General features: G+C 38.1%; 1 non-coding gene across 1 annotated transcript; it reads left to right on the top strand.

The window, feature by feature from the left end:
* The first annotated feature begins 1,760 nt into the window (after positions 1-1,760).
* Positions 1,761-1,892, top strand: LOC148714576 (small nucleolar RNA snoR137). The gene has a single exon (XR_015975965.1). It is a non-coding gene; the product is annotated as a small nucleolar RNA snoR137 (small nucleolar RNA).
* The last annotated feature ends 13,862 nt before the right edge of the window (positions 1,893-15,754 follow it).

Genomic DNA, 15,754 nt, shown 5'->3' with positions numbered 1-15,754 from the left:
ACATAGAAAGTCCTTTGGGTGTTGATGGTTCTTCTAGAGAGTTCAATCCTTTCAGAAAGTTCCTCCACCTGATGGCAGTCTCATATTCCATCGCCTGGAGAAGCAGCATCGCTGCCATTACCTTTCGGGACTGGCCATGTGACCTACATACACCTCTATTCTTTTTTTCAAATTTAAACTAAGCATGGAGTAGATGATTCATTTTTTACCTAGTTGCTTCTTGCTACAATGAGTGGGTGGCTAGTGTTAAGCGTGACGAAGGAGATTTTTCTAGGTGAAAATCTTCTTAACTTTTTGGAGCAAACCTATCATGTTTGTAAATTCATAAGTAAACGTCCCATAGAAAGTCCTTTGGGTGTTGATGGTTCTTCTAGAAAGTTCAATCCTTTCAGAAAGTGCCTCCACCTGATGGCAGTCTCATATTCCATCGCCTGGAGAAGCAGCATCGCTGCCATTACCTTTCGGGACTGGCCATGAGACATACATACATCTCTATTCTTTTATATTTTTATTAAAACTAAGCATAGAGTAGATGTGTTTCATGTTTTTACCCAACCACTTCCCACTACAAGGAGTGGGTGGCTAGTGTTAAGTGTGACGAAGAAGATTTTTCTGGGTGAAAATCTTCTTAACTTGTTGGAGCAAACCAATCATGTTTTTGTAAATTCCTAAGCAAACGTTATATAGAAAGTTCTTGGGTGTTGATGGTTCTTCTAGAAAGTTCAATCTTTTCAGGAAGTTCCTCCACCTAATGATGGTCTCATATTCTATCGCCTGGAGAAGCAGCATCACTGCCATTACCATTCGGGACTGGCCATGTGACATACATACACCTCTTTTCTTTTATTTTTTTATTTAAACTAAGCATAGAGTAGATGTGTTTCATTTTTTACCCAGCTGCTTCTTGCTACAAGGAGTGGGTGGCTAGTGTTAAGTGTGACGAAGGAGGTTTTTCTGGGTGAAAATCTTCTTAACTTGTTGGAGCAAACCAATCATGTTTTTGTAAATTCCTAAGTAAACGTCATATAGAAAGTTCTTGGGTGTTGATGGTTCTTCTTGAAAGTGCAATCTTTCTAGGAAGGTCCTCCACCTGATGGCAGTCCCATATTCTATGGCCTGGAGGTGCAGCGTTGGTGCCATTACCTTTCAGGACTGGCCATGAGACATACATACGCCTCTATTCTTTTGGTTTTGTTTTTTAAATTTAAACTAAGAATAGTGTAGACATGTTGTTTCATTTTTAATCGAACTGCTTCTTGCCACAAGGAATGGCTAGTGTCAGCTGTGACGAAGGAGATTTTTCTGGGTGAAAATCTCCTTAACTTGTTGGAGCAAATCAATCATGTTTGTAAATTCCTAAGTAAACGTCACATAGAAAGTCCTTGGGTGTTGATGGTTCTTCTTGAAAGTTCAATCCTTTCAGGAAGTTCCTCCACTGGATGACGGTCTCATATTCCAGCTCCTGGAGGAGCAACATTGCTGCCATTACTTTTTGGGACTGGCCATGAGACAGACATGCACTTTCTCTTTTGTTTCTTGATTAAACTAATCATCACCAGATGCATGCTGTTTCCCACCTTGCTTCTATATGCACGTCTGTTTTATGGTAACTTGAAAAGCAATTTAAGTAGCATAATGTCTTATTTTTAAGTCTTCACCATTGTATGTTTAACAACTTTTAGACTCTTGCTTATAGGCCCTACAATTAAAGAATGTCTTGTAGTTCATCACATTCTTCATTCGCTTCTTATGTTTTTGAAGTTGCTTCCCTACCGGATGAGTGGCCTCCATTGGGTCATTTCTCAGTGAGAAGCATACATTTAACATGGCCAGTATTAAACAGCATGGTGCTTTTTATTGTTGCATTGTGTTACCTGTCTCCTGGTAAATGTCAAATTAAAGAAGCATACATATGCTGGCTGTTTAAACTTTAGGCGGAAAGCACTTTGAAGATTTCATGCAATTTAAGTACCTTGTGTCCGCTGTTGCATGCATGAGTTAGTTTTAGCTAGATGATGTGTATTCTATCATGGTACATGCTTTTGGTTTCATTAGCTATATTTTTAGTAACCTGGCTGTTAACCATTGTGACCTCATTGTCTCGGCACCTCAACATGCCCCATGAAATCAACATGGCTCCTGTTTTTTGGGGATGTCGCCCAGTCTATTACACTTGGATTAGAACCATATAGCCACATGAGATTATCAGACGTCAATCTATTACACTCATAGAAGAATTGTGGTTATGTAGTCACGACTACTTTTCATCATGCATTTGCTGTGTGATAATGAAACAGCTGTTTTTGGCTATTTAATGAGCCTAATTCATCATAAAAGCCTATTAAATATTTATAATTTTAAACGAAGGCATGTAAGGAATTGGTTGAGAATTGGCATTGAAACCCTCCTCCTTGTGACCCTATTTATTACAAGCACATGCACGTCAATCGATCAGTTGGTCTTCAACTCTTGAATTGGTCCCGAGCTTTAGGACCCAAACAAAAAATTGAATTGGGTCGAGGCCACTCATATTCCGATCCGGTCTGATCTATTTGCACCCTAGTGATATCCTCCGCATTCATGGCCATGCTAGCTTTTAAGAACTAATAATAATATAGAATTGAAGGGTGGTAATATGTATGTGCGAGAATCGATCCAATTGGCCGGTTCCGAATTGAAGCCAGCAATGCCCATCAACTCCAATAAAAAAAAAAACCAAAAAATTTCCTCTGCCCGATCCTCCGACTGTTGGATAAGGCCACAGCAATCGGGCTGGCAAAAATCGACGGTCGGCCTTATCCTTTTGCCGACCGAATTTAAAGCATTTTGAAATCATTCAAATACCTCTCATCCCTTGCAACGGAACACCACCGAGCTCCCTCATCTTTTCTTCCTCACCTCCGGTTGCCATCGTGTCGCCGTAGCCGAGCTCCGCCACCCCCCAAACCCCCCTTCTTTCTCTAGCTCCCAGGTGCCCTGTTCCAAGCTTCATCAGCCTCTCTTCTCGCCGGAATCCGGAACTCATTATATATAACTAAATAGGGTCCACACAAGTGATTATCTTCATACCAAAATATTTCTCACATATCCTAGATTTGCATGCATACCATAATTTAGAAACAATCTAAATAGTAATACTCTCTAAATCAGTCATTCTCCCAGATAATGTGTGCAGAATTTTAAACTTATCTTAAATCAATCTTTTCCCTTCACACCCCACCCCTTCTCACTTAGGGAATTCACATGCAAATTGGTTTGGATTGGGAAGAAATATTGCAGCTTATAAATGTGGACAGCTTTTTTTATGAGCCTAGAAGGACAACTCCAATGAGCCTTTCTGAATATTTGAATTTCAACCACATCACTACTTTGAATAGAAGCCTGATGGGTCCTCCTCTATCTTCAAAAAAAAAAAAAAAATCCTTTCACTTCAGGTTTGAACAAGAAAGGAGTCTCTTCTTCCCTTGATTTCAACCATTCCAACTCATTTTCCCGTTGTGTAGCTTCCCTTTGGTGTTTCTAGAAGACTAGTTGCTTCATATCCTAAGCTAATATCTTCGATAAGTTTTCTCAAAATTATGTTTGGACCAAGGAGTCCAGACAGTATCGGCACGTTCCAACGGTATTCGCATGTTCCAATTGTACCAGCATGTTCCAACAGTATTGGCACTTTCCGATGCTACCAACATGTTCCGATGGTACCAGCATATTTTGACGGCACCATATCATTCCAGGAAGAAAATGGTACGCAAGATGAGCATGGACACCTATTATCTCCCAAAATTGGGATGGACAAGGACACATTTTTTATTCTCTACTTTTATATTCTTGTTAATGACTATTTTAGTCCATCCTAACTGTTCCATATGCCCAGTCCCCTATCAGAAGAAAATTGAGAAGGGGCCAAAAAAAAAAGATTTACACCATTGGTTTACTACAATACATTGAAATTAAACCCTAAGAACAATGTTTATGGAATACATACTTCATATATACATATCATGCATTGTATATACTTCATTTGATTTATCGGTTATCTCTTTATTCGTATTTATTTTATATAGGCATTTCTGATCATTTAAGAATATGTATTTTATTTCTTGATTATGCCTAGAATTTAACGAATGAAATTTGCCTAGTCTAATTCATCAACTATGATACTAAAAAGAATTTTTATTTTAAATGTAATGCACATATACATGCATATGACTTACATTTTTCTACTAGACCGCCCTTTCTATAGACAATAAACTATACCTTTGTTTTTATAGTGTATGTATGCATGCATAGGCAAGTATCAATAACAATGTCATATTACAATTACCATTCATTTTTTCTGTTATAATGGCTCAAAATACATCAGATATTTCTTATAAGAAAGAGAGAAGCTCAAACTAAATGGTTGTTAATAGGATAACATGCAACATATTAATTGCGAGACACTGAAAGGGGTATGTCAGTCACGGGATTGTGAATTGTTATGACAAGCATGTGGCCATAATACACCAGATGACGAAGTCCATTTGACTTAGGGTCTGTAATGATAGCTTGATAGATGTGAAGTGGTGTGGTGTTAGATTTGGAGTCTTTGGATGGATCACAGTTTGGCTTGGACTCGTGGAATCTTTCCCTCTTAAGACCTCATCGTTTGCTCCATCTTTGGACCACGCAAGCTTTGGCATACCCATTTATTCAAGAGATACTACTAGCATTCAAATGGCATATCCGGCAGAAGAACTTGTCGAGGGGACTGGCCGCCCCGAAGCTGGAGGACCTCAACATACGAGAGCGCTTCCCCATGGAAGTGAGATGGAGAGGATCGAGAGGCTAGGGCTTTGGGGTTTTTCACATGGAGATCGAGTTAAGGGTTCTACGGTTATAGCAGAGGCGTGGAAGAGGTGGAGAGGTTTGAAAAGTTTTCCCTCGTCGGCAGTTGAATTTGTTTTACTTATTTTCTTTCTTCCTCGATTCTGGATACCGAATTCAGTTCTAATCCTTTGAAGAATTTTGCCGGCTTTGATGGAGATAGGAATTGAGGTTGTTGAAAGATGGAGATAAATGTCATCGCGTTGGATTATAGGAGATCAAAATCTTAACCGATATCATGATAAATCCAAAAATAATAAAAATAAAAAGTGTTAATGTAAAGATTTGTTAGTTAAAATATTAAATTTAAAAAATAGATGATTTGAAAAGCTCATGCTGGACGATGATTTGAGATTAAAGGGCACACTTTACCGTGACCGAACATAAATAGTTTTTGGCTCTTCGTTTTAGACTCAAGCTCAATCCATTGGTTTGACCATATCCCGGTGCCTATAAAAAAGTTTGAGTAAATTACAAAAATTCTGTTAATATTTACGTTTATTATATGTATACCTACTAGTTTGTAAAACTTACACTTACACCCAATTAAATTAACGATATTAGTAAATTTGTTTACCTCATATAAAAATTCAAAATTATCCCTGGGTGATGAGTAAATTATAAAAAGCTCCCTAGAATTAGAAGTAAATTATACTTATATCCAATAGTTTGAAAAATCTATGCTTATCCCCTAAGGTCTGTTTTTATCTAACACTTTAATCTATAATTTATTAACACTTTAATCTATGCTTATCCGTCGGCGTTCCTATCTGAAAAAATATTTGCGACCTCTCACAATGGCTCATTTATCCTTAGACATCATTTTACACATACACATAGATATGAGCATATGTATGTGTATGTATGTATGTATGAATATCAATTATGCCTCAATTTGATATAGTATCCATTGCAGCACTTGCCCCTAGGACAACACAAAAGCATCCTAAAGTTTTTTACGAACTAGTGAAGTTTTTAGAAGCAGGAGGGAATACCTTATTTGTTGCAATTATTATTCAGCATCAAGCTCGTATTCTAAAGACGCCTTTCACATGTTTCTGCTTAGAAACTAAATAAAGTTGGGTCTACCAAGTGTAACAGCTAACAGGTCATTATAAATTATATCTCAGAGTCATTCTAGAGCCAAATACAATAAGAAGGATTGAAAAATAAAGGAAAAAAATCATGAGGCATGTCCTTCTTTAATTTCCATGCACCACCATCAGTATCACCTTAATCTCTCTCCAATCCCATATCTACACACACCATGATTGAAAGTGATCTATATATTAATCATCTCTAAGTAACGCTACTGATCTAGATATTAATTCCATGCCCATTCTCTAAATCCCATCCCAAGAGTATTGACCTAAACCCACACAAGTATGTTACAGGTATGGGGTTGGGTATCGGAGACTTAAAGCATTATCATAGCCATTATCCTATATACAAGTCCCATGAGTAATGAATCCTAAACATATTGCAAGCCAATCTCTTCCTTATATGTCCCATCCTTTCTCACTTTGAGAGTCCCCATGCAGATTGGATTGTATTGGAAAGAATTACCATCGAGATCATGATTCTTCTCCCCCAATTTCCTGGTTTCACATCCCACCATACTCACCCATAAAGAAATGTTCCCTTACAAATGCCAAAATATTTCTCACATATCCTAGATTTGCACGCATACCATAATTAAGAAACAATCTAAATAGTAATACTCTCTAAATCAGTCATTCTCCCAGATAATGTGTGCAGAATTTTAAACTTATCTTAAATCAATCTTTTGCCCTCACACCCCGCCCCTTCTCACTTAGGGAATTCACATGCAAATTGGTTTGGATTGGGAAGAAATATTGCAATAATAAATGTGGACAGCTTTTTTTATGAGCCTAGAAGGACAACTCCAATGAGCCTTTCTGAATATTTGAATTTCAACCACATCACTACTTTGAATAGAAGCCTGATGGGTCCTCCTCTATCTTCAAAAAAAAAAAAAAATCCTTTTCACTTCAGGTTTGAACAAGAAAGGAGTATTATGATTAAGGAAGGATTGAATAATGAGATTTATAATGAGTATTATAAGCCTCCTTTCTTGGTTTATTCATTATGTATTTTCTTCCTTAATGAGATTAAGGAAGGAATCTATTTTTCTAATGCTCCCGGTGTTTTCTAATCATCGGAAACCAAATCCAACTCTCTCTCTCTCTCTCTCCCTCATTTCTTTTTTCTTAAAGAGTGTCTATTTTTAGCATTGCTTCTAAGGTGTCCTAAACCAAGACAAGGAGTTCTTCTTTAGGACAAAAATATTAGAAGTAATTTTAGAAAGTGAAAGAAAATTAGAGAGGAAAGAAAGCAAGCCAATTGAGTTCTTTAGAAGAATTCTGCATTTAGGATCAAAAGTTTTTGGAGCTAAAGTCTTGATCAAGTTTTCGTGTGGATCACCATTGGAGGGCGGACACTTGGATGCCTCGTGGAGATTGTACACTTTGGATTAGCGTTAGAGGTATTCTTCTATTTTTACATTTATGTTTATATATTATTAGATTGTTACCATTAAGGTGATCTAGGCTTATAAGGATTTCATGTTAAGGGACTTTATTAAGAAATTTTTTAAAATCCCTAGCTTCTGCTGCCCATTAAGACATGCTAGAACCCTACAATGGTATCAGAGCCATCCTTAATTGGTTCAATCAAATGATTATGCATGATGTATGATTGTTAAATTCGATCAAACCTATAAGACAAGATTGACGTCTAGCAACGTGTCATGTCTACCCGAAAAATATGGAATTTGGTGGAAATACCAAAAATACCCTTCAGTGGCAAGTTATCGTGCAATTCAATCCTTTAATCAAATTGCATCCCGAATATGTATATGAGTATGAATATATGTCAAACTCAATTTCATATTCATATATTTCTCAATCTTCTAATGATAATTCGAATTATGAAATATTAGAAACTCTTTCTAATTTTCATTGTGCTTTGATCAAAGGCTCCTTGAATTATCATATGATTAGAATAAATAGGATGCGATCTTCTTTTACTAGAAGTGATTAATTTCTTGTTGACCTTCTCATAACCTTCGTACACAATCCACCATATCCAGAAGACCTCGTACACAACTTATTGTCATGAATGAGTGTAAACCAAAATATAGATTTATGTACACAAGATACTATGGTGATCTTAGGTCAAAGGATCATTTGCACAATTTCCACTAAGAGGATCATCTTTTGACATGTAAGTAAGACTTCTTATGAAGTAAGACTTCTTAGATGGACATATAGAGAACATTGGGATGCCCTCAAGATTATACCTAAAATCAGTTTAAGATTTCAACAGCACTGGTTGAAGATATGTTTGGGTGTTCGTAGTTAAGATTTGTGGTCTAATTGATTTAGGAAAAAGCTTTTAATCCTCAATTAGAGGTTGGCACTTTATATTATAATTCCAATAAGTACTGCATCAATTTTATTGGTTGCACCAATTCCTTCATTCCACATGGCATGTTGATGGTGCAGTGCCGTGTCACGATGCATTAATTTATGATGAGACATATGATTTGGTGGTAGTTAAGCGCTTACCAATAATTAATATGCAATCAAATTTCTCATTGAGATTTATTGCATGTTGTAATCAAGATTATTATTCTCTATTATTATATGGTATTAGTGCATGAGATCATATTCCATAGGGCATGGTAAATTATTAACTTACATTTTAAGTAATGTACAACAATTAAACCAATGTAACTTGTGCAGTATGTATGTATATATACGGTTCTACGGTGCCTCGTTAACATAGTGAATTTTATTTTACTTTTATAGATTAATATAGCAAGCATGGCACCAAAATTAGGATCATTTGAAGGACATCAATTAATTTCTAATCATCTTTTGAAGTGTATTGCACTTTGTTAACTCATTGATTCTGTTGTGCAACCAAGCAAACAACTGGATTTTCCTGGGGCAGCGGCGTCGATTACAACTGCTTAACCCAATAGGAAGAAGTGCCACATGAGTTTTAAGTACTAGGATTTGATCGAGCAGTTCGAACTTGAAGTGCCTCACAATTAATGTTATTATGGATTGGATGGAGAAGTTGAAATAGTTTGAAGATGGCAGCTGTGCCCAATATGAGGGAAAAGTTTACGAACGGGTCCTGGCCATGGGTCAAGCCAAAATCTGAGCCTAGGCCAGTCCCAATGGTGATTGTTAAGCTAAAATTGTCTGTGCATTGCACAACAGAATTCTAGAAAGCAGAGGCAGATGCTTTGATATATCTAAATTTTGAGACAATGAGTTCCCTTGGGTAATGTTTTCGAGTTATGATTCGTTTTCAAGGCAAGGTTGACGGCTGCAAAAGTCTCAGTCTCCATATCTCAAGGAGGGCAGATTCATTGATTTGAGATCTCTGATCTCTAGCACCTCTTTAGACTTTTGTGTTTACAGCAATTTTTTCTAGTTGATGAGACAATGACCGCCTAAAACATTATGCGACTCATCTTCGGTTGTGATCTAGGTGCTTGATGAACTAGCAGGGAAAGACAAAAGATAGAGACATGGAGCACTGCAAGATCACTGAGAGAATTGAGTTCACTAGCATGCGACATCCTCCTAGGGTAGTTTGCTTTTCCATCCTGCAAGTTCTGGTCAACCTTGTTGATTAGAGAATGCCAATGGTCTTTGGAAAAGCGGCGACCATGACGACGCAAGCCCAGATAATTATATGCAATTCCTCCAATTTGCAATGAAAAATGTACCCTCGCTATGGCCATTGCCAACCATAACTCACGCAGATTCAGAAATAGTTGCTAGTGAGACCATAGATAAGCTTGAAAGAATGAAAGAAAATTTAACTGTTTGGACACTTTGTCGAGTCTATGCAAAATAGGGAGGTATCATCTGCAAATTGGAGCGAGCAAGGGCATTCACCAACAGTCTTGGGACCGAGGCCAGTAATTAAACCTACCAACTGCCCCTTGAAGAGAATGGGACTGAGCAAACCTCTTTTATGGTTTAAACCATCTCCCAAAAGCTTTTTCAAAGCCAAGCTTCAGGAGAACACTACTAAGGTTTCTCGATTTCGAATAGTTGATCATCTCACGAGCTGAGATGAAACTATCCAGGATAAAAGGTTATGAAGAAATGCTCACCGGGAAGAGCAGATAAGGTCCGTGCATTATATGGTTTTCAAGCGTGTAGCGAGGACTCAGACATGATTTTGAGAATACCATGAGTCAAAACCATTGGTCTGAAGTCATATTTCAAGATGCTCCATTTTTGGCACGCAAAGTGATAAAAGCATAGTTGAATCTGTTATACCAATACCATTGCCATAGAAGAAATTGTAAAGAGCAAGGAGACCTTTCGTCATGTCCCAAAAGATTTGGTAGAAGGAGAAGCAAAAACTATCAAAGGCTGGCACTTTCTCCTAGCGAAGGTCAAAATTTGCTTGTTTGATCAGCTTCAAGGAAAGAAAAGTGAAGGTTAAGCAGGTATAAGACCTGCCAGTTTAGGGAGAAGGGTTTATACTAGAAAGGTTAAAATAAAGCTCTAGGAAGAAAGAATTTAACTCTTTGGTGATGTCTAGGGCATTAGTAAGTGCTCCATGCTCAATTACCAAAGTAGTAAACCAGTTGCTACGAAGCCAATAAATTAGCCATCTTGTTAAAGAAAGTGGTATTTTGTCGCATGCTTGTAACCAAGTTACGCTGAAGGCTGGAGACAGATGTGGCAATCCGGTTGGGCCGAAGCAGATACAGATCGGGTCGGATACAGGATATATAAAAAATCTATCAACCTAAATCTGATCAATTTATTAAACAGATTAAAAATCCAGATCCACATTCGACCATTTTATTAAACACATATCCTAATGCGACCTACAAGAGGTTGAATTAAGTTAAACAGGTAAAACAGTTCGGCATTGCCTTTCAGAGTGCTAATATCTAAGAACCTCTTCATGTTGCAATAGACCCTCTAGGTGCTCATCAAGGTTGGCAATCTCTTGGATCCTATTAAGAATTTATTCTCTCTTTATGTTGTTGCAAACGTTTTCATTGCTCTAGTGTTTCAGGTCCAAACCTAAGAGTGCTAATTTGTTAGTAGAGTTTGGTACTGGGTTAGATAGTCCAAAAGGTATCAAAAGCATGATAAGACTTTAGTTGGTTTTTCCTGTATTACAAACTAGAACCAAACCCCAACCAAACTTGGTTGAACACAGTCCATTTCACAGGCTTGGATAATGTCTTAACCCTTTGATTCAATCTCCTGATTGAATCAAGTTATAAGATATGAAAAGATTGTTTTAAACAAGTACAAGCTTCTTTACATAAGCAGATATAACAATCAAAATACCAGGAGTAAAGGAAAGAAGTCTTGTAAACAAGGATCACTGCTAGAAGAACTTTGGCTTCTCCTTTACTTGACCCTCTTCTGATTGCACAGGAAGTTGAGGATCATTGAGGCAGCATTAGTTGGAGAGGAAGCTTTGAAATTCACTCAAGATGCATTTCTTCTTCTTCTTCTTTTTTTTTTGCTGAAAAAAAGGGGTAGGGGGGAGGAAGGGACAAGCCCACCCCTGCGTAGCAGCCCCCACTGGGCCTCCGCCCCGCCAGGAGAATGTTCAATGCGGACAGAAATGGCCGTGTGTTGGGCACCCCGACCGGTTTTACTCATGCCTTCCCCACCCATGGGCCCGGCTCAGCTACCCCTCTAGGCTCTGGCTCGAGTTCCAAGTGTGAGTACGTCATACCTGGCACCACCCCGGCTACTAGTGGTCCAAGAGCGGTCCTATACCTTATGTCCAAGCAGTGGCTGAAGCCACATTTTAATCGTCGCCGCAGCGACTCGAACTTGGGACCATGAGGTTAGAATCCCCGCCCAGTACCACTAGGCTACCACCTTGGTGGCTGCATTTCTTCTTTCTCTTTTGCTTTGAATGGCTCTTGAATGCTCTTTTAAGATGTTTTTCTTAAATGCTCTTTATGATCACTAAGTTCTTTTGAAAAACTATTAAACACCCCTTCTTATAGTCTTCTACTAGAGCAATAGCCGTTAGGGGGTATAATATAGCCGTTCTGCCACTTCTGGAAGTTCTGACAAACTAGCCATTAGAGTGCCAGCAGATTTGAGACGTCTTGGCCATTTTGTGAGTCGGCTCGTCTTAGGTTGGAGTGTCTCGAGTCTGTCTAGAGTCGACTTGAGATCGGGCTCTTCAGAAGTGAATTTTTGTTAGTCCTGTGGAAGATGGCTCACGTAAGTCAGGAGTCAGCTCGTGCATGGCTTCTTCAAATTTGAACTTCTGTTCTTTCAGAAGATGGCTCGCAACAGTCTGGAGTCGGCTCGCGCTCTGCCTCATTAAAACTGAGTCTTTGCTTTCATCTGCGAGAGACGGCTCGTGCTTTGTAGGAGTTGGCTCGCGCACAGCTTGCAAAACATACTTTTCTATCTTTTCTCTGAAGGAGACAGCTTGCGCTCTGAAGGAGGCGTCTCGCATTCTGACCGGAGAAAAGAGTTATACTATTCTTCACTGCGGGAGACGTCTCGTGCACTGGCACATTGAGATAGTCTTCTATTTTTCTGTGGGAGTCAACTTTCTTTAGTCATTAGTCGGCTCGAGGGCATGCCAGACCACTTTTTAAGTGCCAGAGACGTCTCATCCACTATGGAAGACGTCTCGTGGACAGTCCAAGTGCAAATAAGGTTCAAACGAAATGTTTAACTCATCTTAATTCCTTTGAACCTTTTTTCTAATGGATTTATCTTAAGTTTTTATATATTTTCTTCTGAAACTCTCACTTAAATTTATTAGTACAATAAGAAATGTGCTCATGTGTTTTGAGCTCATCAAAATCAAATAGAGGTAAACAATATTGTTTTGAGCCTATTCCTAAGAAATGGATTTTCCAATCACATAGTAAGAAGTGAAAGGACTACTGAGGATGATAGTGTTATTTTGATGATTAAAAAGCAATAATCAAGAGTATGTTACAATTTAATTCGATACTTCATTTATAAGTCTGTTACTCTCATTATATTCGTATAATAAGATAAAGATGCATTTCATTGTTTATATGGATGAATCTAACCTTGAGTTGCAGCAAAGTATGGATTGAGTCGACCCCAAGGTTGATTGGGTCGACCCCGGCACATAAAGAAAGCATCTGGCACACTTCTGCAAAAATGGCACGGATGAACAGTAGTTGGGTCGACCCAAGGAAAGCATGAGTCGACCCAAACCTCAAGCCTCTCAAGCCTCAAGAAAACAGTTCTCTGGAAACACTGAGAGGGTCGACCCAAGAGGAAGTTGAGTCGACCCAAGCTTGAGTCGACCCAAACACTAAGAGGGTCGACCCAAAGGCAGTGACAGAATACATTGACAGAATAGGTTCTCTGGAAACCCTGAGAGGGTCGACCCAAGTAAAAGTTGAGTCGACCCAACTGAACCTTGAGTCGACCCAAAAAAATGTTGAGTCGACCCAAGTGAAGGAAGGCTGAATTACAAGTTTCTGTGGTTCTGAGAGGGTTGACCCAAGAAAAGGTTGAGTCGACCCAAGTGAAAGTTGGGTCGACCCAAGAAAAGGTTGAGTCGACCCAAGCACGGAGGGAAGCATAACGGCTAGTTCTGTAGAAGTACTTTTTGTCCTTCCAACAGTGAGTAACGGCTAGTTTTTGAATTCTAACCATTGGGGCTTGTCTAATGGATGAAGGAAACTATTTAAAGTGGTACTATTCATCAGAGAGAATATCCTTTTTGCAAAATATCAAAGAGTACCCAAGAAAGACAAGGTGCCCTAATCTTCTTCATCCAAGTGCTTCATTCAAGAGTCAAAAGAAAGTGGTTGAGCAGATTCCAAGAGTCATTAAGAGCTCCTTCCACCCTTGAAGAATGAAGCATCCTTGACAAAGAAGAGAGAAGTCACATCAAGCGATAACTATTCTCTAAACTCTTCTTTGTAGATTATATTATTATATTTGCTCATCTAGGAGCTTAAATCTTCTTACTTTGTTTATTAAACTCCTTGTAAAGGTTAGTTGGTTAGCCCGCAAAACCAACGGTATAGGTTGATTGGTGAACCCGTAAAACCAATTGTAAAGGTTCGTTGGTGAGCCCGGAAAACCAACATAGGTTCGTTGGTGAGCCCGTAAAACCAACATAGCTTTTTGGTGAACCCGAAAAACCAAAGTGTAAAGGTTTTTGGATTGTGAGCCCGGAAAACAATCCAACTGTAATCCGCAGGATTATAGTGAATTCCCAAGGGGTCGCTTGGGGAGTGGACGTAGGTGCTTAGGAGAGCACCGAACCACTATACTTCTTGTTGTTTGTATTGTGATTTGTTTTAATTCCACTAACTCATTAATTAACATAAGTAAGATAGTTAAAATTAAGAGAAACCAATTCACCCCCCCTCTTGGCTTGTCACCTTGGGCAACAAGTGGTATCAGAGCAAGGTACTCCAATAGTACTATTGATCTCACAATCAAGAGTTAAAGATCATGACAACCCAAGTGGGATGTTCTATGAGTGAGGGGCAATCCACAAATAGACCTCCTCTATTTAATGGCACAAATTACACATACTGGAAAGCTAGAATGAGGATATTCATTCAAGCTTTAGACTATGAATTGTGGTATATCATTACTAGAGGATCTCACACATCCACAATTAGTATAGAGGGCACTATCATACCCAAACCAGAAATGGATTGGAATGAAAGTGATAGAAGATTAGCACAATTAAATGCAAAAGCAATTAATGTACTTTACTGTTCATTAGATGTAAGTGAATTCAATAGAATATCTACATGCATCTCTGCAAAAGAAATTTGGGACAAATTTGAGGTCACACGTGAAGGGACTAATCAAGTTAAGGAGTCAAAAATAAACATATTAGTACATAAGTATGAATTTTTTAAAATGGAATCCACTGAGTCCATAACTGATATATTTACTCGTTTTACTAAAATTATAAATAGGCTAAAGAGTTTAGAAAAATCTTATACTAACACTGAATTGGTGCGAAAAATTCTCAGATCTCTACCAAGAGTTTGGAAGGCCAAGGTAACTGCAATTCAGGAAGCTAAGGACCTCAATACACTACAATTAGAGAAACTTCTAGGATCACTCATGACTCATGAGTTGACCATGAGGCAAAATTCAGAAGATGAGGTCAAGAGAAGAAAGACTATTGTCCTAAAGTCAACCACTCCAAAACAACAAACTGAGTCGGAAGATTCAGATGATGATGATGAATTTGATGAAGAAGGAATGGCTATGCTTGGAAGAAAATTCAGAAAATTTATGAGAGGTAAAAATAGATTTCATAAAAAGAAATCCTTCTTCAAAGGTACCTCAAGCAAAGAAAAGGGTAAGGACAAAGAAAAGGAAAAAGAATCACCTATTTGTTATGAGTGTAACAAGCCCGGGCATTATAAGATAGATTGCCCGGAATTAAAGTGGATGGCAAGAAAACTGAAAAAGAAGAACTTCATGGCTGAATGGAGTGAAAGTGAGGAGTCAAGTTCGGAAGAGGAAGATCATCAAGAGACGGCCCAAATATGTCATATGGCCAATGACGATGAGGTAGATTCTGAACTTGAATGTGATTTTACTATTGATGAATTACATGATGCATTTTTAGAACTCATGGAAGAACATAAAAAATTAATCAATAAAAATAAAGTTCTAAAAGAAGAAAATCAATCTCTTATCAAAGATAAGTTAAAACTATCTCATAACTATGAAACATTAAGTAGGAAACTCACAAATGAAGCCAAGAATCTAATTGCTGAAAATGTCAAGTTAAAAGAAGATGCTGAAAAATATAAATCCTTAGTAGATAAGTTTACACTTAGTTCTACCAAATTAAATATGATTCT

Source organism: Phoenix dactylifera, chromosome 2 (genome assembly GCF_051530095.1).
Source record: "Phoenix dactylifera cultivar Ajwa chromosome 2, Ajwa_hap1_PhDact_Kaust_v1.1, whole genome shotgun sequence".
Classification (NCBI taxonomy): Eukaryota; Viridiplantae; Streptophyta; class Magnoliopsida; order Arecales; family Arecaceae; genus Phoenix; species Phoenix dactylifera.
The sequence above is the reverse complement of the archived record's forward strand: the minus strand, read 5'-3'. Positions and strand labels throughout refer to the sequence as shown.